The following is a 23,230-nucleotide window of genomic DNA, read 5'->3' as shown; positions in this document are numbered from 1 at the left end:
GGACAGGTCAGATTGAACTTCAGCAGAATTGCTTCGGATTTCACAGATCTGTCATTTTTAAGGTGCTGTTTCCCACGCCTAACGTGACATCTTGCCTAATGAGGGCCATATAGATTCACCTATTCATTCTCATTTCAAGTACAACTGCCCGTGGATGAAATCAGGCTGTGTTTTTAAAAAAACAAGCATCTGACCTTTGGTAATTGATCCCATGATTAATTACCAGGCCTGATAAAAGCGTGGATTTGATTTCAATTAGAGCTTATTTGACTTCAGCCTCCAGATGCCAAGACTGGACACCGCTTCCTTTGCTGGCCTTTAAAATCCACCCAAGCGGGTTCGTATGCGCTGAACAGAGACCCTCACCTACCAGGGGCCTTCAGGTTATTTTCCTCCAAGTCATTATTATTAGTATAAAGATGCGGTTTAATTTTACAGGACTCTCAGAGCGCTACTCTTGGGTTTGGTCGCTGCAACCAGGAGTGCAAACCTCCCCAGCCAGAGCCAAGGGGCCCTCAAGAGACACAAAGAGTGGTTGGAACAACTGATTTCAGGGGGATTAAATCCAGCGTAGTCTGGAGCTGCAGATATTCCTTGTCAGGGATGTGTAGGGCTGGAGCAAAGATGATTGTTGCATTGGAAAATCCGATGTCTTGGTTGTTAATGACAGAATTTCCATCAATCACAGCCTGGGGATACTGGTGTTATAGCTGCATGACGCCCAAGTTCTCAGTTTGAAGGCTGCCATGATTTATTGTCCGGGCACGTGGCTCCTCATTCGGGGATTCAAAGCATTTCCCATAAAATGAATAAAGCATCGGGGGGATTAGGAGCAAGACTGGTGCAAATGGACAGTCAGAGCATCATTCCCAGCTGGGAAACCAGTGTGACCAGCAAGAGGAGAAGAATTCGCTCTTCTCACCCTGTTCCTGCAGAAAGGTTTTGGAAAGGCCAGATCTCACCTTCAATTTGCTGGCAGGATCAGGTTCCCTCCTAATCGGAGACGCCGTGTTTTTCATGTAAACGCTCTTTAATGGATGTTTAGCACAACGCTGACAGCCATATGACAGATAGGATTCTCACGGGGGCTTTTTGCAATCACACTATTAGCTCACTCCTTTGGATGACAGGGATCTTGATCTTTCAGTCTTTCAAGTGCTGTGTGTTTTGGGTTGGGCGGGTGTGTTTGTTTCCTAACCAGTGCTGTCCTTGACAAACACAGAGAATTGCCAGGGAAAGCAAACACTAGTCTGCAAGGAAAACATTGAGATCTCCCAAACACATCAGCTGCGAGAGTTCAATCCCTTACTGAATCCTAAAAGGAAATAAGAGGAGTTCGGGGCAAGAAGGAGGAGGAGGAAGGAGAAAACCTCACCCAAACAGCAATTAATGAATTCAACACAATCCAAACCAGCCACCAGCTGCAATCAAGGGAAACAGATGTAGATGTATCAAAGTACTGATGTTAGCTAATGGGAGGAAGAAGGATCTCTCCATCATTTATATTTTCTAACATGCTGAGACTTAGGACAAGCTATTAAGGAGCTGACATTTGCAAGTGTATTTAAGCCCTGCTTAGATTAAAGGTTTCTATTCTAACGCTCATCTCCTCCCTACCACACTCTCCAATATTTGCCCCGTCTTCAGTGGATTTATTTCTGCAGAGTTATTCAATATCTCCATCCACAGCTGTACATCTCCCCTTTTTTCTTCTCTCCTATTTACCATGAAGCTAATGGTGAATAAATTAACAGCAAAATGAATACATTCCTTCTATAAATAATTGATGGACATCTCAGTTACATACTGATCCCACACAGGTTTCTGGGTGTGTGGGCACGAAACACTCAGAACTCAAGGAACGAGAACAGAGAAGGGAAATGTGTGCTGCGCATCGCAGAAATTCAGAGCTAATACAGGCAAATACTCCTGCCTGCCCCATTCAAGAAGCAAGATTCAGGTGTTATTGCCCTGGCCTTGGTGTCTCCAAGCCCCCAGCGCTGTCCCCAGCCCCTCGTGCCGCTGTCCCCAGCTCGGCACGGCCACATTTCCACAGAGCAGCTGACGCTAATTAAACTTTGCAGTTAAGAGATAACGCAAGAGATGCGCTTTTCCCTCTGAGCTTTTCACATCGCAGCTGGAGGCATTAGATAAGGTGGAAATTGGCCTATTTTCCAGCCAAAAGTAGCTTTGCTGTGAGAACACAAGGAAATTTAAGATTTTCTGTCCCTACTTTGAAATAAAAACTCAACAGTTTGCGCCGCGACACCCCCGCACTCCAAAAAACTCCCGAATGCAGCATCTTTCTGAGACCAACAGGACATTTTTTATGGTGGCAACGACAGAAAAATGCCTGGAGATGATCCCGTATCCTTTTCCCAAGATGTTGTCCAGCACCATTGCTCCCCAAACTGCATCCTGTGCCGTGGATGAGGGAAATCATTGCCAGGGGATGCTGCTGGGGTTTGGAGCTTTAGGGGGGAAAATACAGCAGATGAGCATCAGCACAGACCATGAGAGCATCCAGAGCAGTGAAAACCAGCATAAATCATCAGGGGTTTTGGAAACAGTGGAAATCCTGCTGGTTTGTGACTAACCAAGGGCCTAAGTAATTGCAGTTCCATATGCGCATACATATATAAATATATACATAGAAGCATAGAACCATTTTGGTTGGAAGATTGAATCTGTTAACCTAACACCACGTCCCTAATAGATATGTATCTACAAAGTAATATATATAATGTAATTGAGATCTGTGTATGTATATAGACACACACACAAAGGTATTCTCTTCCTATAGACGCACGCTTGCAATGCCCTCCCTCCAGACCTCAATTAAGAAAAGCCTTTATCCCCTGTCGTTGAGTTTCTCAGACAGATGTTGCAAAGAGGTGGGGAACAAATCAAAACCCTCCTTTTCACATCTGGATGAGCCGCACGTTCAGGCACCGCTGCCCAAGCGCCGCAGCCCTCGCTAATGGAGACAGACACACGGCAGTGATGCCCTGGTCTCTGTTTGCTTGGAAAGATGCTTTCACAAGAGAGACAAAAGAAATTAAAGAAGTCAAACGACCTCAATCCAGGATATTGCTTCCTTCCTCTTGACATTTATGAACTACGTATTTCGCATCTCTGGTGCCGTGTTCCATAAAGTAACATCTGTCATAGCCGGCAGCCCTTGGAAAGCGCTCGCGCTGGGGTTTACTTTGCAGATTGGGAGAGCGGGGTCGGGGGGAGAGGGCAAGAGGAGGGGGAGAGGGTTGGCACAGCCCTGTGCAAGCTCCTTGATGGATCTGCCCTGGTTTCCCCAAAAACCCACACATCCCCATTTCACGCCCAGCCCTCTCCGCTCATCCAGGTCCGTAAAGAGAATAAAGCACAAGCCTCCCTACAGCGCTCTCTTTTCAATGTCTTCTCATCCCAATCCCATTGCATTTTTCTCTCCTTACCCATTCCTCCACTTTTTCTTTGTACTTTCTCACTGTTTTACGCTGTTCCCCCCGTCCCTGCATCCCCAGCTCTCGACACCTCGAGTCACCATGACAACCTCTTCCCTGGTGGTGCCAATACAGGGAGCGAAATTTCTTTGCCACTGGAGGCTCTTGTTCTCCTCTGGCATAAATTTCCTTGTTCCCACACATGGTGTGAGTTTTGGGGTTGTCCCATGCAGGGACAGGAGCTGTATCTGATGATTTTTGTGGGTCCCAATTCAGGACATTCTAAGATTCTATTCAGATACATCTTCCCATCTCAGCATCCTCCCCTTCTTCTCACCCCATCACCACAGCTTTGGGATATCTCGTGATCCCGCATGGACCATTAGCACTAGTCCCTAATTAAATTAAGTTTGTGGCAAGCCATCTGTGCACATATAACTTTTTCAAGCAACCAGATAATTTCTACGAAAAGTGGCACAGGGAGGAGGCTCAATCCACAGACAGACACTGCATCAGCTTTGCACTTGAACCTGGCATGGACACACAAGGACACAAACAACGGGGAAGAAAAACGTCAGTTCTGCCCCAAACTTGCATTCATTGGAAAGGAAAAATTAGCTACATAAAAGTACCTGCGAGCATTGAGAAAGACAAGTCACTGGAGCCAAGAGCACTAATCACCAGGGGACCAACCAAACCAAACCAAACCAAACCAAACCAAACCAAACCAAACCAAACCAAACCAAACCAGCAGAAGCTGCAGGCCAAAGGACAGAGTGTTCCAGCTCCTGGGGGCTCGGGGAGGTTGGAATCCCAGCGAGCTCTGTGCTTGCAGCTGAATTTCAGTTGGATGCTCAACACTCAAAAATCAAGATCCAGCTTCCAGATGTCAGATTTCAAAGACAAACGGGCCTGGGCTTTGAACCTGGAAATGGATTTGCATTCCAAGCATCCCCAGGGTTTGAAATTTGGGGGCATTTGGACCTGAATTTTGGACTTATGCTGTGCTCTATTTGAAAGCCACCATATCAATCAGTTATTAGATTAAATTATAATAACGGGCTGAGGCAAGTTACTGCAATTGTGTCATGATGAGGGGAGCGAGTGAGGAAAACCAAGAACTTTGTGATAAATACAGACAGATGGCACAAGGTACGGATGTGCCAATGTGCCGGGCGTGTATTTAATTAGGTCTGCGAGTGAGGACACCCATCTCTTGCATTCCCTCTCTTCATCAACCTATTGACTGGCATTCCTGCTATTCAGATATTCTCTCTACTTTCCCCATGGTAAATCCATCCATAGAGTCGGCTGCACATCTTTGCACACTCTGCTCAAGGTACAAACTCTGGGTACCGGCTGCACGTTTACTAATGAGGCTGTTCTGTTGCAGACATGGGGGAAAAAAAGGCATAAAAGCTAAAAAAAGAAGGGAGGATAAATAATGGAGAAATAGGAGAAATAATGGGAAAATAGCAGAGAGCTTCTTGGAAACGGATCTATCTCCATGGAAGAATGAACAGGCATCGCTGTGCTGGAGCTTCTTGGTGACACCAGGGCTGGAAACATCCCAAGAGGGACATGGGGCATGAACCTCTGCCCAGCCTGACAAGGTCAAGAGCTGTGGAATTCAGAATTGCTCTTCCTTCTGTCTGTGCTGCAGACCCGGGAGTTACAGGGGGAACGTGGGGGTCCCGCTGCACCCCGATGCCCTTCGCCTTCATCCCGCGGGAAACCTGGGGATGGCATCTCCTCCGAGCCTTAATCAACGGCTGTTGACAAAGTTCTCAGAAATCCTAAGGGGAAGGGAGCCCGCGCTATCGCAGCAAGGAATCTTCTTCCTGGCTTTTATTCGCATTAGCTGCTGCTCGTGTTAAATTCATACAGCGCTTTGTAGGAGACTAAAACGCTTTCTCTGTGCCGTTGCTCCCCTTCGCAGCCCAAATCAAGTTGCTGAAAGGCTGCTGATGTCTTTAAAAAATCAAAAAAAAAAACCCCAAACCCTTGAAAGAAGCATTCTGTGCCAAGATAATTCTGCTTATATAACACATTATCTGTCTTTCTTTTCTCCTGGATTTTATTACTAAGAGATATTTGCATGAAAACAGGATCTTTGTTGCTTAGGAAATTCATCTGCTACCGCTCCTGTCCCCATTCTGCTGCGGCCGAGTGACAGCTATTGTGCTCGGCTCCCAGCCCCGGCTATTTATACACTCCCTGCATGTGCGGCCGCCTCCTCGAGAAGAAATATCCCTGCTTTTAAAGGGGAAAAAACATTCAACAAAAGCTGCTTCTTGGTCTGTCTTCGACATTGCAAAAAGGGAGCAAACGGCTTTGGCTTTATCTTAGCTACATAAACTACTTTGGAGAGTTGGGGCTCTTTTGGGGGTGTTTTTTGGAGCACAAATAAGCAGGTTGGTGGGTGTGCAGAAGGGATTGGGGGCAGCAGAATCATGTGTATATCCCACCGTATCGGGCACTACTCCATCCCCAACACAACGCAGGTTTTCCAGGGGTTCACCCCCAAAGTTAAAGCTGGAAATGCAGCGAGCGGGAGAGGATGGTGGAGGCAGCGGAAAGCTGGGAAGATGCCTTGTGGTGGAAGAATTGGGGAGCTCAGGCTATCTGGCTGATCCCAAAGACGAACACAGCACTAGGGGCACAACACAAGGGCTGGGATGCTCAGGAGGCCGCCAAGGACCTAAAGACACCTTTAGAAATTTCAAATATCTATGATTTTTCTCCTCAAAGTGCAATTGCTTCCCGCGAGAAATATCGGTGTTCACTTTAACATGGAAACGTGGAGGGAGAAAAAACACAGAAAACTTTCAAATGTAGCAACCTGAACATGTTTCAAGCCTGAAATGCTGTTGCAAATATTAGTACGGGTGATGGGAGCACAACACGTGGATGGGAGGGGGATGTCCAAAACCAGGGAACCCACCCCGGCCGTACAGATGTATAAATCATACAGGTCAGATAGAGGGGATCCTTCCAGCTCCAAGCGTTTCAGCAGAGATAAAAGAGCTCTGCAAGCCCAGGGATGTCAGTAATGCCACCTTTGATTAAAAATTTACTGGTGTGAGAGCTCCCCTCTGTCTTCCTCGGGCTCCTGCATCCCCGTGCAGGCAGGGATGCTCCCAGCCCCGCTCCTGCCGCTCCTTTTCTGGGTTTATTTTGCACAGGTTTGAGCCATATATTTTAATTCTTGGTGGTGTGATCAGAGCCCGGCTCCTCTCCTCCTCACCGGCTTGGCGAGGCGGGGAAGCCTCGTCAGGAAAACTAATTGTGGTTTGCACTGCTTATCGAGTCAAAGGGGTCAGTGAGTCGGGGCTTACCCATTCACATCCCACCTCAGCTCTTCTACAAACGTAAAAAGAAACTAATTAGTTTCTTTAATGGATCAGAACTGCACAAAAAAACGGTGGGAGGGGAGGAGGCCGTGTACAGATCAGCAGGTTTGAGAACTTTAATTGCTTTTTTATTCATTTAGGCTTTAAGGACGTGATGACACGCTCCGCTATAATACTGCAGCCCTGATGGGATGAAGCCTGTTCCTGGCTTACCAAAACTTTGCATTCACAAGACAAGAGTTATTTATTTCTCTATCTCCCCTTTGGAAAGCCGAGGAGCACACGTCTCTGCCGGAGAAGGTCCTGAGCAGGGGAGGGCAAAGGGCTCCAACATGGGGTTCCTGGGGACCCAACAGAGCCCACATCAACCCCCTTCCCTCTGCAAAGCCTCCAAAACCCATCCCCTCCGCCAGCCCCGGGGGGGCTGGTGAGACCGAGGAAGGAGCCAGTGAGGCTGAGGAAGGAGCTGGTGAGGCCGAGGAAGAAGCGGAGCCCCCCCCACCCACTGTTTCTTTCCTAAGCGCCCCTGGGCTTTTTTCGCCCCTTTTTTTTTTTTTTTCCTTTCTTTTTGCCTTTTTTTTTTTGTTGTTTTTAACAAGTCCACTCATCTCTGCTGGGAAAAACTTCCTTTCAATTCTCCTCTCGTTAGCTGCTCCTTAATATTTCATATTCCTGCCTGGGATCCAGGGCTTAGCAGCGCTTCGCAAAAGCTGCTCTAGCTACCCTCCCGCAGACCCCGGATTAGGAGACAGACATCATTAGAGTAAACCTGGGATCAAACTACAGAAATCTCACATCTGGGGGAGATTTCTTAGCTTTTTCTGCTTAGGAAGGCCGTGAAAAGCCAGGCCTTACAGAAACCACCAGAACCCTGCCCCTGGTCCCAGCTCTCCATGCCACGGGGATTGGCGTTGGGACCAGGTTGAGGATGCTCTTGGTGTCAGATGGTCCTGGCTGCATCCAACACAGAAACAAAACAGCTCTGGGACCCTGAGGGATGTGGAGCGAGGGAAAGAGGCGGGAAGAGCAGGAACCAGCCACCCCCCTGATCTCTCCCCCCAAAAAAGCTTGGTGAATTTGGTCTTAAAGATGCAAGACTTATTACAACCATTATAAACTGTGATTTGCATTTTCTTTTCCTCCCGCTTTAGGAGAAGTGGATCATATTTCTAGCTTTTAATGGGAATCACAAGGGCTAGAAGCTTACTGTTATTTTTTAAGATGATGATGATGATTATTTAATGAAAGCTGAGATTCTCATGCCATAACACGACTCCAGGCATCAGGGCTTTACAGAAACCATTGGCGAGGCCAGGAGGGCAGATGCCACAGCATCACATAGCCATGGGCAGCATTCCAACCCTGGTACCCACCTGGGTACCCCCTGCAGCCCCTGCCCAGCAGCCGGGGGGGCTTTGCCCCACAGAAACTTGTTACCCAGCACTTCGTGCCTCCCTCCAACCCTCCCGTCCATCACCTTTATGCCTTTCGGGATGTTACACTAATTGTGACGGATGCTCTTTGCGCTTACGCAGGGAGGGAGATGATGAAGCCTTAATGTAAGGTAATACGTCTATTAAAGATTTTAAATAAGCTGTGCTGCTGGTGATTCCTCACTTCAAGGGCAGCTCAGCTTATGGTGAGGGGAGCAGCAGATGAGGGTGGGATGGAGAAGGATGAAGGCTCATTGCACTCAGCCCCTCAATAGAAATACAGAAACATATAGAAACATATTTGCGGCAAGTCCCCAAATTCCTCTCTTAAAGATGCTCATCCCAGCTGCCCGCTGCCTCAGCTTACCCTGCTGTGAAAAAAAAGCGCTCCCAGTCCTCACAATATTATTTCTGCTTCCTGTAGGTGCCACATGCCACAGAAAAGCTAATTACAGCTAATTTTGCAAGGTGGGGGCTGGGAAGAGCTCCAGAGCCCATCACCCACAGGTTGTGCCTGTGTCGGGGCAGAGAGAAAATTGTTCTCTTTGCAGTGGATAAATCCAGATATTATTAAAGGGAGATATACATGAATGCATAACATTCTATTTCTACTGTCACTTCTCCAGCTGTGGCTATGTTCCTTTAATGTACATTGCAAAGTTTGCTCCAAAATAAGCCAGTTTAAAGAGTTTTATTTCGGAATTAAAAAGAAGACCTAAAATGTCACTATTTCTCCCTCTTCTTCCAAAAGCTTTTATGACAATGCTTTGAATTAAAAAGAAAAAATCCCTCCAGGCTTCTAATTGTGCAAGTAAATCTCATAGAAACATACGACTTCTTATTTCTAAATGCTATTAAATTTAAAAGCTAATATTACAGCGAGCAGACTCGACAACTTATACAGTAGTTTGGAAGCCCCGAGCTATCCCTTTGCATTACCGTGGCCAGTACCCCCAATACTTTCACCAAAGGATTTTGCCTTGGACAGAAGATGCAATTAGGGACCTGCTGGGTAAGGGATGCTCATCCCCTGCATCCTCCCTCCATCCCCCTTTGGCTTGTCTGGGGGGTGTTTTCCACCCTTTTTTGGACAGACTGAGCCCTGGGGACCCCAGCCCGTCATACCAGGCACCCTGTCCCAGTTCGGCTCCTGCAAGTCAAGCTCTGTAAGAAGAGCTTTAAATTCTCTAGAAACAGGACTCTGCCAGGCACCAAACCCTCAGCCCAACACAGATCTGCTCCCTGGCTGGCACAGAGGGGAAAGGCTTCATGACATGATATGCTAGGAAGTAGAATACTCTTTTTGAAGCGTGTTTTCACCTGGGAGCATCGCAGCACTTGGTTCTGCAGGACTCACACAGCCCTGGGCAGCCACACAGGATTCACACATGTGATGCAGTATATAGGGTTTTTTCAGGCCCTTGCACAAGCTCAGCTTCCCTTGTTTCCCTTCAACAAAAACCCATCTATAGGTATTATTACTTTCATACTTTGCTTTGAGATCCGTACCACGGTCCCCAGTGAGCTGTGACACTGCGAAAGGACCGTCCTGGGCTGTGCCTGAGCATCCTCTGCCCTGCAGCCCCGACATGGATCTCCCTCTCCCTCCCATTCAAGCTGGCAGACACATGGAAGCGGCTGCAATTAGTGTCTCTTCAGGGTTCAGGGCCCCTTTTAATTGCATCAGAGTGGCTACATCGTGGGCAACCCGAGGCTGCTGCTATTTGCCCTCTGCTACGGCCATGGGAAGAGGGTTGAAACGAGCATTAGCGAAGACCACGGGGCTGGAAATCCATCTACCTCCTCCCAGGCATTATGAATCTGTCCTAATTAGCACCCGTGACATTCATCAACACGTTGCCTTCTGAGGCAGAAGGGAACATCAGCACCCACAGGCTGAGCATCTCCAGTTCACGGAGCCTTCAATCTCATCTGCTGGCCTGGAATTGAGCTTAATAGGGTGCGTTTGGCTCAAGCGACCTTTGCAAGGAGCTCGATGTGGAGAAAACCTCCTGTTCCCGAGGGGCTGGAGCTGATTCATCACCCTGCCCGCAATAAACCCCGTCAATGGACCCAACTGCTCACGTGAATGTGGCAGCTGTGTTTGCCAGCCAGTGCTGCTGAAAGCTTTATATCTCATCACCGGTGCCCTTTATATGGTAAACTCCTGGTCTTGATGCCTCTGTTAGGGATAGGGAGAAGGAAAATAAAGCTCTGGACAGACAGAGGCAGCTGGAGGCAGCTGTGGGGTCGGCGGGACCTGGCTGGGCGGGAGAGCATCCGTATCAGGATTGCAATGCGCTTCCCTTCACCTTGAGCAAGTTGGGAACAAAACCAAGCAATGAGCTTTTCTTCTACTAACAACAAATATACATATATATATATATATATATATATACATACAAAATAATAAAAATCAAACAGATTTAAAAAAAAACAGTAAAAAGACATTCACAAGTTCACCCAACATGTAAAGTAAGTGCAGCTGCAGAAAAAGAGATGCAGAGAGCAATCAAGTAGGAGGAAAGGACCAGTGTTAAAGGGAGGGAGAGGGGCTGTCAGGGTGGCAGATCTATGGATATACACTGATATATACTGGATATATACTGCATATACACGCCATGGCCCCAGCGACGTTGAACCCTACGGTGGCCCCAGGGTCCCACTGGGGACAGGGGCAGCAGAGCAGCTGCCACCACCCCTGTGCCCTGAGGGTGACACACGCAGAACTCGTTTCTACGCACTCTCCTCAAATCAACTTTTTATTTCCTATGCAAACAGAATAGAGACGACATAATGACTTCCTGGAACATTCACATTTTAATAAAAATTATAGAGGGGAAGAGATATGATGTGGCACCTGAAATTGAAACCCAGCTATTTCTTCCATCTTTATCATCCAAAAGAAATGTAATATTTTGACATTTAGGGAGAGCTGCAGCATTGTGATTTTTTAAAATGCATTTTATCTTTCCCTGTATGATATTAAGCAAGCTCTTCTCTATTTTCTAATTTCATTAACTAGCACTGAGAACAAACCCCTTTATTTCCCCCTGAAACCACCCACTCAAAGCTGTTTATGTTGGTTTTGTTGGGTTTTTTTCCCCCCCATTCTACAGAGATCTCCATGTAAGATATTTTTTAAGCATGATTGCTCGAATTAAAATTACAGAGGAGACAAATGCACAGGGAGCCAAGTGCTGGAACGGAGCTGCAGGGAGCAAGAAGGACCCTGCGAGCACAGGGGTGGGAGCCACGGGGGGGTTGACACCTTCCCAGGGCACTAAGGCAGCAAGAAATAGAGATTTTCTTATAAAAACCCATAATTCTAAGTGGAAAAGGCTTTGATGAAAGGGAAAACCACACGGCTGCGTGCTGGGAATGGCTGGGCAAAGCGAGAGGAGGGTGATGGGTGTGGAGGAACCTGCTGCTCGTGCCAGCCCTGGTAGGAAATCTCTTCAACGCACCCTGATGTGTAAGAATTTCTGTGGTGTACAGCAAGATATAGCTCTGGGTTGTTTGTGTTTAAGGGAAAAGTTGCAGCTCTGGGCAATGACGGGTTTTATTTCTAAATGTAGATATACTGGGGCTGTCGAGGCTGCTGGTCCTGCAGGAGCCCTTGGAAGGCTCAGATGTACGGATCGCTGCCTGGAACTTTAATTAGGGGGGGGAAAGCTGAAGCTTTCAGAGACACACGTTCATCCAGGGGATCTTCAACTCCAGAGCTGAATGGGTGCTCATAAAACCCAGCGTAAAACAAACTCCATTGTCGGTGCTCTGGGTTTCCGCCGCAATTCGTCTGCGTGATCCTTTCGCACCAGCCGTCCCTGCGGGGCTCGCAGCGTCCGCTCCTCCTGGCGGCCAAACCTGCTGGGAGGGCCTTTGTTTTTACATCAAATCACTCTTTTCAAGCACTTTACAAGAGAAATATAAAGCAGAGAGGTTCACAGGTACCCAAAGGCGTAGCAGGAATTCCTGTGGCCAGGGAGAAGACGCTGATTGAGTTGGACCAAAGGGAGTTATTGGGGATGTTTGATGCTTCACATCACACACCAGCATAGGGACTGTGCTCTCCTGTCCCATCTGGGCTGTGTCCTTGCGGTCCTTCCAACCTGCCAAAGCTGAGCTTGATCTCAAAAATTGCCTGAACTGAGGAATCGAAGCTCCTCAGGGATTGGACCACATCCAGTTCACCCTTTCCAGGGGCAGGGACCCAGTGACACCCAGCAGAACACCCCGGTGTCCCCAGGGCACTCCACAGACACACTGACCCCCAAAAAAGGGGCAGCGGCTGCAAATCCACCCGCAGCTCCTCATTGTGGCTGCTCAGTCGGGATTGAGTAAAAGGTATTTGCAACCAAAGGCAGGAGGAGGCAGAAAACCCGCCCCGAGTCCCTGGATCTGCATTCTACCCACTACGTTCACAGCTCTGCAGCAGAAAAAAGAAGACATTGGGGAATTAGAAGGACTAGTGATCTTGGAGGAGGAACGAGAATGATTAATGCTGTAGAAGGACAGGGGTATGATATGGCGAAGTAATAAAAGAAATACAGATGAAATAAAATCCTCCCTTGAAGTCTCATTCATCCAGATCTAACAAGGTGGAACCTTGTCACCTAACTCAGGGTTTCCTTGGCCGGAAAAGCAGATAGATAAATAGGCAGAGAAAGTGTCTGCTCTGTCTCCCTCCCTTCACGCCTTTCCCTGGGTCCCACAAAGGCTGATCACACAGGGTTTGGGACTCTGTGCCACGTTATTCTCCGGCTCCACATTGGAACAGGGGAGAGTGGTGATGTTTTGCAGCAAATGGATGCTCTGAAGGGTGGGCTGATGGAAACCCGGGTGCCCATTCCCTGGGAAATGCTGGTGTTTATACTCCCATCCCCATTCACAACAAATCTGGGCTTTCCGGGGCAACATTTGGAAACCTCACTTTGCTTCTGGGCTTGTTGTCGCAAAGCAAGAAAAGACTCCTTTGCGATGATGTACAAATATTAAACACAAGCAGCCAATCCATTATCAAATCTGTATTTCTCTATGAGATAGGAATTGAAAGAGAACAAATTGCAGCAATAAAGTTGAAACAAAACATTTTTGGTTTTCTATTACTGCTTGCCCCAGGCTTCGAGGCTTTGAATCTCACCAGTTGGGATGGATGGATTGGCTCCTGCCTTCCATGGGAGCTGGAAACCAGCTCCCCCACCTCCGCGGGACAGCGGCTGGTGGACATGGGGGTGTCCCAGGAGGGGACATGGGCATTGGGGTTCATGCTCGGAGCCAAGGGAACGAGCTTTTCCCCCCAGGGTGAGGACCGAAGAAATGCCCGAGCCCTGAGATCCCCATCGATCGCTCGCTCTGCCTTCCAACGCTCCACACGGCCACGCCAACATGCAGCTTTAAATCAATAAGACAAGACTCTTCTATTAAAGCAAACATAAAAACCTATATTTTTGACAGAGGGGGGTGGTTTTTACGGCCGGGGAAGCCGGGGAACAGCAGAACCTGTGCGTGTCCCGTTGGATGCTCTTGCTCTGCATCCCCAGCCCGCGATGCTGAACCCCACAACGTATCCTGCTCAGTGCCAACCCCAATTCTCACCCCTTTGGGCCACAGCTGACCAGAGCCATTCCAGCAGAAAGCTCCACAGTACTCCCAAAATATCCCAGACTTTAACTTGTATTTTCAGCATTGATGGGGGGCACAGCAGCTCAGTGCATGCGGTGGCTCCTCTTGGAAAGGGATGGCTATTTGGAAGGCCAGGACACGTTGCTGTGGTCATTCAATAGCATGTGCACAAGTCCACTTGTGTAGACAGGATAAGGGGGAGTTTTGCTGCCAGTTAACTCCTGACACAGTATTTCTAGGCCCTGTGCCTCAGTTTCCCCAGGGGGTTGCATGGCAGAGGCTGTGGTGGGGTTTGCATCCACTCACACAAATCTTGGACTAGTGTGTTTATTGATACCAACGTTTTGCCACTTCGCTCATGGCAACAAACCCATTTTCCCCAATCCGCAAAGCTCAGACGGACTGTGCTGGCTGCACCCTCTGCGAGGGGAGCACGGGCAGGACTGGGGCCAGGCCGTCCCCATGGGCTCTGTCCGCTAATGGCGGTGATTGGGTGATTTATTGCCACTATTTGCGTGGCCACGGAAGACAAATGGAGTTAATAAAGCCACCCATCCCCGCTAGAGACATTCGTTGTAAAGCTGGCACAATTCTTTCCATCCCTGCCCTGGATTCAGCCTGGACCAAAAGCACCCAGGAAGCACGTGGAGCATCTCACCCCAAACCTCCTCACTGCATCCCATGGGAGATGGACACAAGGCATAGATTTATCCCCGAGAGGCAGCCCTGACAACCAGAAAACCCTGGAGCAAAGGCACAGAGAAGCGCATCACCTTCTTTTGCTGCTTCTCAGGGAGCATCTTCTTGCTTCCTGAGGCTTTAACCAAATTTTTGGGAAGGTGGAAGGAAATCCAGCATCGTTCTGCCCGGGCTGGAGCTGCTCAGGGTACCCGAGGCCATTGCTGCAGCTTTCCTGGGATGGAGAGAGCAGCCACATACCTCACAATAGCCTCCGATAGGGATCTTAATAATTCTATTCCTGTTAATCCTCACAAATTAGTAAATACAGCTTCATCCTATTTGGAGATATTTCACTACCTAGGGGTTTCTAATAAGCTAATAGCAAGACAGAGCCAAAGGAGCTCAGCTAACCATGCTTCCCAATAGCAGCATCAGGTGGTGTCTAATAAACCCCCCTGGCCCAAAGGGAGCCCCCGATCAATCCATATCAGGCAATTCCCTGTGTTACTTTCCATTTACCTCCCTGATAATCCCTCCCCCAGCAGTTAATCAGTGCTTCGCATTCAAAGCCACTTAAGTTCCATTGGATTTTCCTAATGTTGTTGGCGTGTTAATATTTAATAGCCCTTGCGCTGCACCGTCTTGGAGCCAACAGATTTTGCTCAACAAGAGCTTTTATTTCGAAGCAAAGCTGACGAGTCCCCATGGGGTAAATCCTGGGGAAAATAGGAATACGGACCCAACTGGGAGCTGAGTGCTCCCCGACCTTCCTGCCGCCCACCACAGTGCTCACTCAGCTTTAACCAAACACCTGGATGTTCCCCAAATGCCAGCACAGCAACTCAACTCCAGCACCCCCACCTTCCCCTGGTGAAATAGTTGTAGAAAAGCAAGAATTGGGTGAATTTGGGGTATGTCCCTTTGACTCCCACCTCTCAGCATCATCTATGCCTCCCCCTGCCAGGTGTCCCCAGTCCTGCAGAAACAGGAGAGGCATTTATGGCAGGAAATCCATTATCCAGCTCTAACGATGACTCTTATTAAATATGAATTGTGAGATAATGAACATTTTAATTTTATGTATGCCCTTCTTTCTGTTTCTCCCCCCGCTGCTTCTTTTTAAATAAATATTTAAGCATCTTTCAAACTGTGTCAGAAGTGCGGAGACGAGCAGGTTGATTTAATCTCCCGTTCTCCGCTCTTTGCCAAACAGGAAATCTCTCATCTGCCTCTTTCACAACTCTCTGCGAAGGAAGGAGGGAGGATTACAGCAGGCAAGGAGCCCATCCATCGCTTCCCTTCTTCCTCATTTTCTTCTGGAAGCCCTTCAAGGAATACTATGAAGATGTGATTTGTGTTTTATAATCTACTATTCTGGTGAGCTCTTTGGGATCTGAACCCAATGGAGATGCCCTCAGTCCCCTTTGCAAAAGCACAAACCCAGCTAAGGGTGTCTACAGGATGGGGCAAAGCTCAGTGCTCAGCATCATGCTGGGGAGATCACTGTCCATGAAAGGATGGACTGGATAGAATAGAACAGCAGCGGAAAATCTAAATTATAACTATGCGACTTGAAAAGAGCTGCTGGAAAGCCCTGAGTCAGCAAAGCCCTTGAGCGGCCACCTGGAGCCAATTGGGCTGTTCAGCTGCCGAAAGCTCCTCAGCATCAGCGCAGGATGGAGCAGCTCACCTAAGGACACGAAGGCAATCTTCCACATGATTTCCTTGGCTTCAGGGAACCTTCCAGGGAATTGTTACCCGTTTTCCTACCAATTCAGCAAAAAATATATATATTCAGGTTTTTAATTTTACACTTTGTGCTCAAAACCTCCACCGAAGCCAGGAAAGGGTCAGCAGGTAGGGAGAGGTTGGACATGGGCCATTCTGCTCTGCTTTAGAGCTTCCCGCAGCCCCCAAAATGCAAACGCATTTTACGTTGCATCTAGTTCCAATTAATAGCAGAGAAATGCTGAGTTTTCCTGGCTCAAGCCTCTGAGCTGCAGCAGCTTTGATTGCATTCGGTTGTGTGGCCGGATCTTTACATGATTTCGGTTTCTTCTCTTATTTAAGATAAATATTACTCCATTTAATAAAAGTTATTTCTGCCTTTCAGTTTATGCTGATGAGCTCCCATTCGGTTCCTGTGGGTGCTTTCACCAAAATGAAAATTACAATATCAAAATAAAAATCAGCTAACATGGTTGAATGAATGGCCTGGAGAGCATCAAAGAAAATGTACCAAGAGTGAATAATAAACCATCGTAATTCCTCAATCCTATCTGTCCATCCATCTAACTATCTGTTAGACAGGAGGAATCTCAATTAGCTGGTAAAAGTATAGTCGTGATTATTTTATAGGCATTGCAGGGCTCCTTCTGCTCCCAAAAGCTCTCATGACACCTCTCCATCCCAAGGATGGGGAAGCAAACCTGGAGGATTAGAAGATTTCCCAAGAAATAAGATATGTGCCTGGGAATCCCACTGGGGCCATTCCCATTTATCAACTGGGCCCATTCCCATTTATCAACTGGGACCTCTTAGAAAGAAATTCCCAAGTGACCCATTAACTCTAGTGTACGTAATTACCCTCTGAACAACCAACCGGCCTGACCTCCCCGCTCCAGGACTCAACGTTCACAACAATCCCGATTAGCTGTAATTAAGAAGGATTATAATGAACCCACTGCATGCATTTTTACACGCACATATTACAATCCACACTTTTTTAGGTACAGTCCCTACGGACGCGTTTTCACGCACAAGGAAGCGGCATGAAAAGAAAAGGCTTCTTTTTGTCATGATTTATGTCAAGGTTTTCCATCAGGGTTTTCTGTTTTGTGATTATAGACGTCGACTCGAATTCTAACTGGAGACAGAAAGAGAAATTAAGGGAAAAAAAGAAAGAATAACTAAAATAGCATCGGCTGTAAACCCCAGTGAGCAGGCTCACCCGGATCGCTGCCGAATGAATCCAGCCTGTGCTGCCATTACCCGCCTTTTATTTACCTAACGCTTTGACAATGCATATTTATGCAAATTGGAGCCCGGCTGCTTTTTTGCTGTTCATTAATTAGCATCTCATTCTGGACGTGTAAACCAGGCTTGGAGAATTTGTTTAATTTGATCAACAGTTTGATTCCTCTCTCCTCCACTTTCCAGCCGCCCCCTCCCCCCGGCTTTTTTGGGTCTTTAATGAGGTTTTTGGATTGAGTGTAAACTGGGTTGTACAACATGGACCTCGTGGGACTCTCGTGCTGGAAAGAGGGATGCTGAGAGATGGGAAAAATAATACGTGAGTTTTAGGAAGAGGTGAGCAGCCCAAACCCACCTAAATCTGCTTTTCCCTTCCAGTTTCTTATTGCAGAGATGGAAACACATAAAATACCAGTGAGCAAATGAACAAGCAGCCTCACTGATGTTATATATCCAAAAAAGATGCTTCTTAACTGCCCAATCAGCACTAGGTGACAATAGCATGGGGGCATAGGCTTTAATGAGCTTTGGCCAAGAAAGTGGCAGTTCTACCTTGGGCTCCCAGTTCCATTTCTCTTCTCTCGACTCTTTTATCCATCCTCTGCTTCCCTCAAAGGGTTTTCTCTTGTTTTCCTCCTCGATTTACACATTTGTTTACAAATACATAACGCCTGGGGGGGGGGGGGCAGGGAACCCACCACCCGCAGAACAACAGCCCCTATTTCTAACCGCTGGCCTCCTCCAGTGTTTCCTCTGCAATTTCTGCACACACACAGCCACCCAAAATGGGCCTAAACACTGCAATTTTCCAGCCATTTTCATCCAAATTGTCGGCAATTTCCCCATGGCCCCAGCACCAAATTGCAAGCGAATTCTCGGTAATACACAGGCATCCGTGGGCAGGGAGGGAGGGGAGGGCGAGCGGGATGCGACGGCAGCAGCTGGACACAAGCCCTTCAGAAATGGGCTGGTAAATCGTTCCCGGCCACATCTCGGGCGTCGAGTCACCGGGGTGAAAAGACAAGCGTGCTTTTTGTGAAGCGTTTCAGATATGACACCGCAAATCTTCCCGGACAGCTGGGAAAGGGGGGTTTCGGTGGGACATTCATGGCTCCAGAGTGCCAAAATAGACACAGATCCCCATATAAATCAAGGCGCTTGCTCAGCTCATTCTATAGCTGAAATTTTGTGTTAGTACAGCTCACCCGGCTACTACTGTGATACCCCGGAATGTGCATCGGGGGACCTGTCACAGACCTGCAAGAATGATGCTCCATCCCACCATTGGTTTTGGATACTGATAGGGGAAAATTCAAGGTGTGATCCCGCAGGAAAATAGGGGCGTTTGCTTTCCCAGAGCCCTGCTCATGCCCCACTTTGGGACACCTGCAAAGACCTGGAGCAGAACATCTCTGCTCCACGCCAAGCTGGAGATGCAATCCATGGATGACCCCATGTCCCTGTGCCACTATCATCCCATCCTTGCTCTGCCTTGATATTGCCATGGGAAGCCAGGATCTGGTTCATGCAGCACCCCAGGATTTATCACCCAAACTCCCCGTCCTTCTGCCTGTTCCTCCTCACATGTATTTTATATTCTCTGCACCACCCAGTGAGATAAGCCTGGTAGATATTTATATGTTTATCACAGATGGCCTTGGTTTCAGCAGCCAACCACGCTGCAGTCAGAAGGAATGTATTAATAATTATATAGCACAACGTGACAATTACTGCCAGAGCAGTCTGAAGAAAGTCTTTTGTCTCTCCTCTTCTGATCAGGCAGCTCTTCCACCAGCAACCGGGAAAGTCAACAAGTCAAGTACGGTGGTTAATCCCTGAGCCGATAACATTTATTAAAATTGCTAATGAATCTAATAATTAAACACAAAAATATAAGTTACCTCAGGTATTAAATCTAATTATTGGGCCAGTGAAAATCAATTTTTGTGCATATGCATAATAATGCATGGGAAAAGTTAATTAGAAATGTCCAGATCAATATTTGAATAATTCTTAACTAGTGGAACCCCTGTCTGAAGAGCGGGTCTAGACGCTGTGAATAAGTCATATTTCAGAAGTGAATGCCTTCTCCTAATGGAGTTTATCCCAGTCAATTCATAATACACCAGTAAATCTGCAAAATAAATGACAAACCTGTTTGCCTGAACATTGCCCTCAGGGAAATCATTAATATCCTTTGTCAGTGGCCTCCGAGGTCGGAGCCGAAGCTCTGCCCCGGCTGGCACGCAGGGAAGGCGCTGGGAGGTGATGGGAGCAACAGGGATGGAGCATATAGGGCTCTGACCCCCCACACCACACACAGTGTTTCAGCTGAATCCCACCTTTGGAACCCCCACCTGCACTTCCCCAGCCCCCCCTGGGCTCCTGCAGCCCCCAAGGCTCATCCCCACCTCTGGCAAAATCCACCAGCAGTAAAGCAGGAGTTGTCTTGGAAATGTGACCTTGATTACAGTCCAAGGGCTGTGCTGGTGTAAATCAGTGAAGCGGTGCTGATTGATGCGATCTCAGATCCCCGTCCAAACAACAGCATTAAATTCGGCAGCGCTGACTCCCATAGAGCTCTCCCAGCCCCAGAAGAAAACCTCTGCTATCTTTTTAAAGGTGGCTCATCTGCTTTACAAAGAGCAGCAAGGATCTGGAGCCTCATCCCAATGCTCAGGGGGTGGTAGAGCCAGGAGGACCTGGCAGCACTGGGGGGATTTCATTACCCCCATCAAAGCATCCCTGGTGGAAATGCAGCACCCATCCCTGCATCCCTGATGGAAACGCAGCATCCCATCCCTGCATCCCTGATGGAAACGCAGCATCCCATCCCTGCATCCCTGATGGAAACGCAGCATCCCATCCCTGATGGAAACGCAGCATCCCATCCCTGATGGAAACGCAGCATCCCATCCCTGCATCCCTGATGGAAACGCAGCATCCATCCCTGCATCCCTGGTGGAAACGCAGCATCCATCCCTGCATCCCTGGTGGAAACGCAGCATCCATCCCTGCATCCCCTCCCCTGGCCCATCTTGCCAGCATAGAGGTGGTTAAAGAGGGGAAAGAGGAAGAAGGAAAAAAAAAAGGACAAATGTTTAGTTTCGCCTGGAGATGATGCTGCACAGCTTGTTTTAACACAGCGCTAACAGGAGTCTCCACCTTTTCCCTCACCCTGGCACGCTCTCCCCTTGATTATTCATCTCGGCTGAAGGGAGATAAAACAGATGTAATATGGCGCAGAACTCCAACACACATCTTAAATCATCTTGTCTCGCCGTGGCTCCTTGGCACGCACACGAGCGATGCTCGTTGAGAACCTGGCTGAGCCGTTTCGGTGCACATGAGTGATTTGATTGCTGGGTTTCTCCAGCGCGCCGCTGGCACGGGCAGGACGGCGAAGGGAAAGTCATTCAGTCATGGGTGAAATCATTACGGGTAAAGCTCTGCTCTGAATTACACCGGGGTAAATCCGCTGAAGGGTAACTCAATTGAGATCAATGGCTCAAATTTTTGCTTTCCTTTACTCCAAAGAAAGGCCTGCGTCATATTTTTTTTGAAGTCACAAGTAATACTGCTGATTTTCACAGCTGACAGGCAAACCTGATCTACCCTGTCTCTAATCTTTTGCATGATGTATTTTGTAAAACCAGCACTTCAGTGAGACTCCCTGTGAAACTCGCTTTTGTCATCTCCCCTCACCAGTATTTAAACCACACCGTAGCCCAAAAAATCGGTGTCCAGCCCCAAAACTCCACACCATAGCAATATTGCATAGATGAATAAGATGGGCAAAGGCGCAGAAGGGAAAATAAGAAACGGGGATGAAGTGAGATGCTGGAGGAGCTGTGGTCCAGGGGATCCCAAGGCAAAGGACACAGCGATGGGTCCAAAGCACAAGAGCAGCTCAGAGCCTGGGCTGGTGCAGTGTCACATCGGGTTATGGTTCATCTCCTTGAGCACTTTCCCCTTTAACTGACACTTTTTGGCCACTTTACAGTGATGGAAACCTGGTGATGCTCAGTAAGAAAGAGCTGAGATGCTGTTAGTTATATAAAGCCCACGGAGAAGGGTGGTGGTTCCCTGGAGCCCTCCAGGACCACTAAATAGCAAGATCAGTTTGGAGTGTTAAACAACCCAGGAACAGCCCCCAGAAAATGGGTGTAATCCAGGACCACTTCTGCTGAAGTGGTTTTTACGTGCTAATCAAAGGCAGAGGCACAGCTGCTATGGCTCCATGTAATTACAGACACAGGAACAGGTAATTCTGGAGAACATTGGAAACGCGAAGGATTTTCCTGCTGTCGAGTGGGCATTGGGAGCCCATGGGTAAAAGCCGTTCTTGGAAAGGGCTCCGGCATGAGATGGGAGGCGGGCCAGCCTGGTCCTGACTCAGCAGCTCTAGTTGCTCATTTTGGTGATGCTTCAGTGATAAACGATTTATAAAGGCAAAATCACCGCTTCACAGACACGCCGAGCATGTTGGAGGCGTGATGACCAGTGTCACAGACACGATAGGACAGAAGCTGTAATGCCTCGGTCTACGGTGGCAAAGGAAAAAAAAAAAGCCCTAGAGACAGTAAAGCAGCAATTTATTGAGCTGTTGAATTCTCTAGCAATTAATTATCCATTTATTAAATCGTCTATTTGTCAGTTATTTACCCTCTATGTGTTATTTATAAATCTGCTCTTAATAAAGAGCAGCTGGGTGTAGACAGGATTGCCCCACGGTGGAGAGGATCCCGAGCACGTCGCTGCCAGCGACCGCTTGTGTCTTACAGATCTTTTCCATCTTTTTCTAAGACTTGTTTCCTTGTCTCTGTTTGTTTCTGTCTCTCTTTCACTCTCCTGGGATAACACCATCTTTCAATCTACTCTGACACATTCGTTTCCTGAGGGCAATTTAAATGGAGAATGATTCCATGATTGCTCTCTTTTCCTCCTCCTCTCTTATTCTGCAGGGTTTGTTGGGGGTTTTTTTTTGTTGGTTTTTTTTTTTGAAGGATCATAAAATAACATGTTTAGAAATAATTGCATGATAGGGACGTTTTCTCGCCATGTGAGCATTGCTCATTTCCTCGCCAGACGCTGTATTGTCAGCACATTTTTGGGGAAGGTTCCCCCCGATGGCAGGAACAGGTTGGGCAGCACTTGGGCAGCACTTGGGCTGCTGAGAGATGAGTGGGGAAGCAGTTACTGCTCCGTATCCAAAGGGAAGGTCCCACAGCTCAGCCAGGGCAGGGATGGAGATTTGGGGTCAGACCGGAGCCCAAGCGAAGCTCCAAGATCCCAAACCCAAAGGATTTCCCAGCAGGAGGTGTCTGCGGGTGCCCAGACCCAAAACGCACCCATATTCAAGGGGATTAGTGGAGGGGGCAGAGACACCGACCTCTCCCGGGCTGGCAGCCCCTGCTCACTTCACCACAACATCCATTCTACTCAAGAGCTCCAGAGTGTTTCTATTTAGTTGTAAATTTATATGTATTAGATTATATACTGCAAGTGCAAATAAATTCCATGTATTACCCAAAAGCCATTTGATTTAGTCCTCAACAACGAGCAGGTGCACTTTAAAGCAATACATACTGGGAGAAATCAGAATTATGAACAAGTCTGTGGTTTGCCTGTTTCCTTTTTGTTTTTAACCTTTTACAGTCCACCCAAATCCCACCATCTCCTAATAAATATCCCCTGAGACAGCCATTATGTAACTCGTTACGGC

At 47.8% G+C, this 23,230-nt stretch overlaps 1 long non-coding RNA gene across 3 annotated transcripts in view; it reads right to left on the bottom strand.

The window, feature by feature from the left end:
- Positions 1 to 23,230, bottom strand: part of LOC110365000 (uncharacterized) — a 126,253-nt gene that overhangs the window by 65,549 nt on the left and 37,474 nt on the right. Inside the window, exon 4 of one of the 3 annotated variants that reach the window (XR_010468003.1) lies at positions 11,016 to 12,093. The exons of the other annotated variants lie outside the window; for them this stretch is intronic. This is a non-coding gene — a long non-coding RNA (uncharacterized LOC110365000). Of the gene's footprint in view, positions 1 to 11,015; positions 12,094 to 23,230 lie in introns of those variants that run through there. 3 annotated transcript variants of the gene reach the window in all.

Source organism: Columba livia, chromosome 25 (genome assembly GCF_036013475.1).
Source record: "Columba livia isolate bColLiv1 breed racing homer chromosome 25, bColLiv1.pat.W.v2, whole genome shotgun sequence".
Lineage (NCBI taxonomy): Eukaryota > Metazoa > Chordata > Aves > Columbiformes > Columbidae > Columba > Columba livia.
This window is presented reverse-complemented; position numbering and strand designations above follow the sequence as displayed.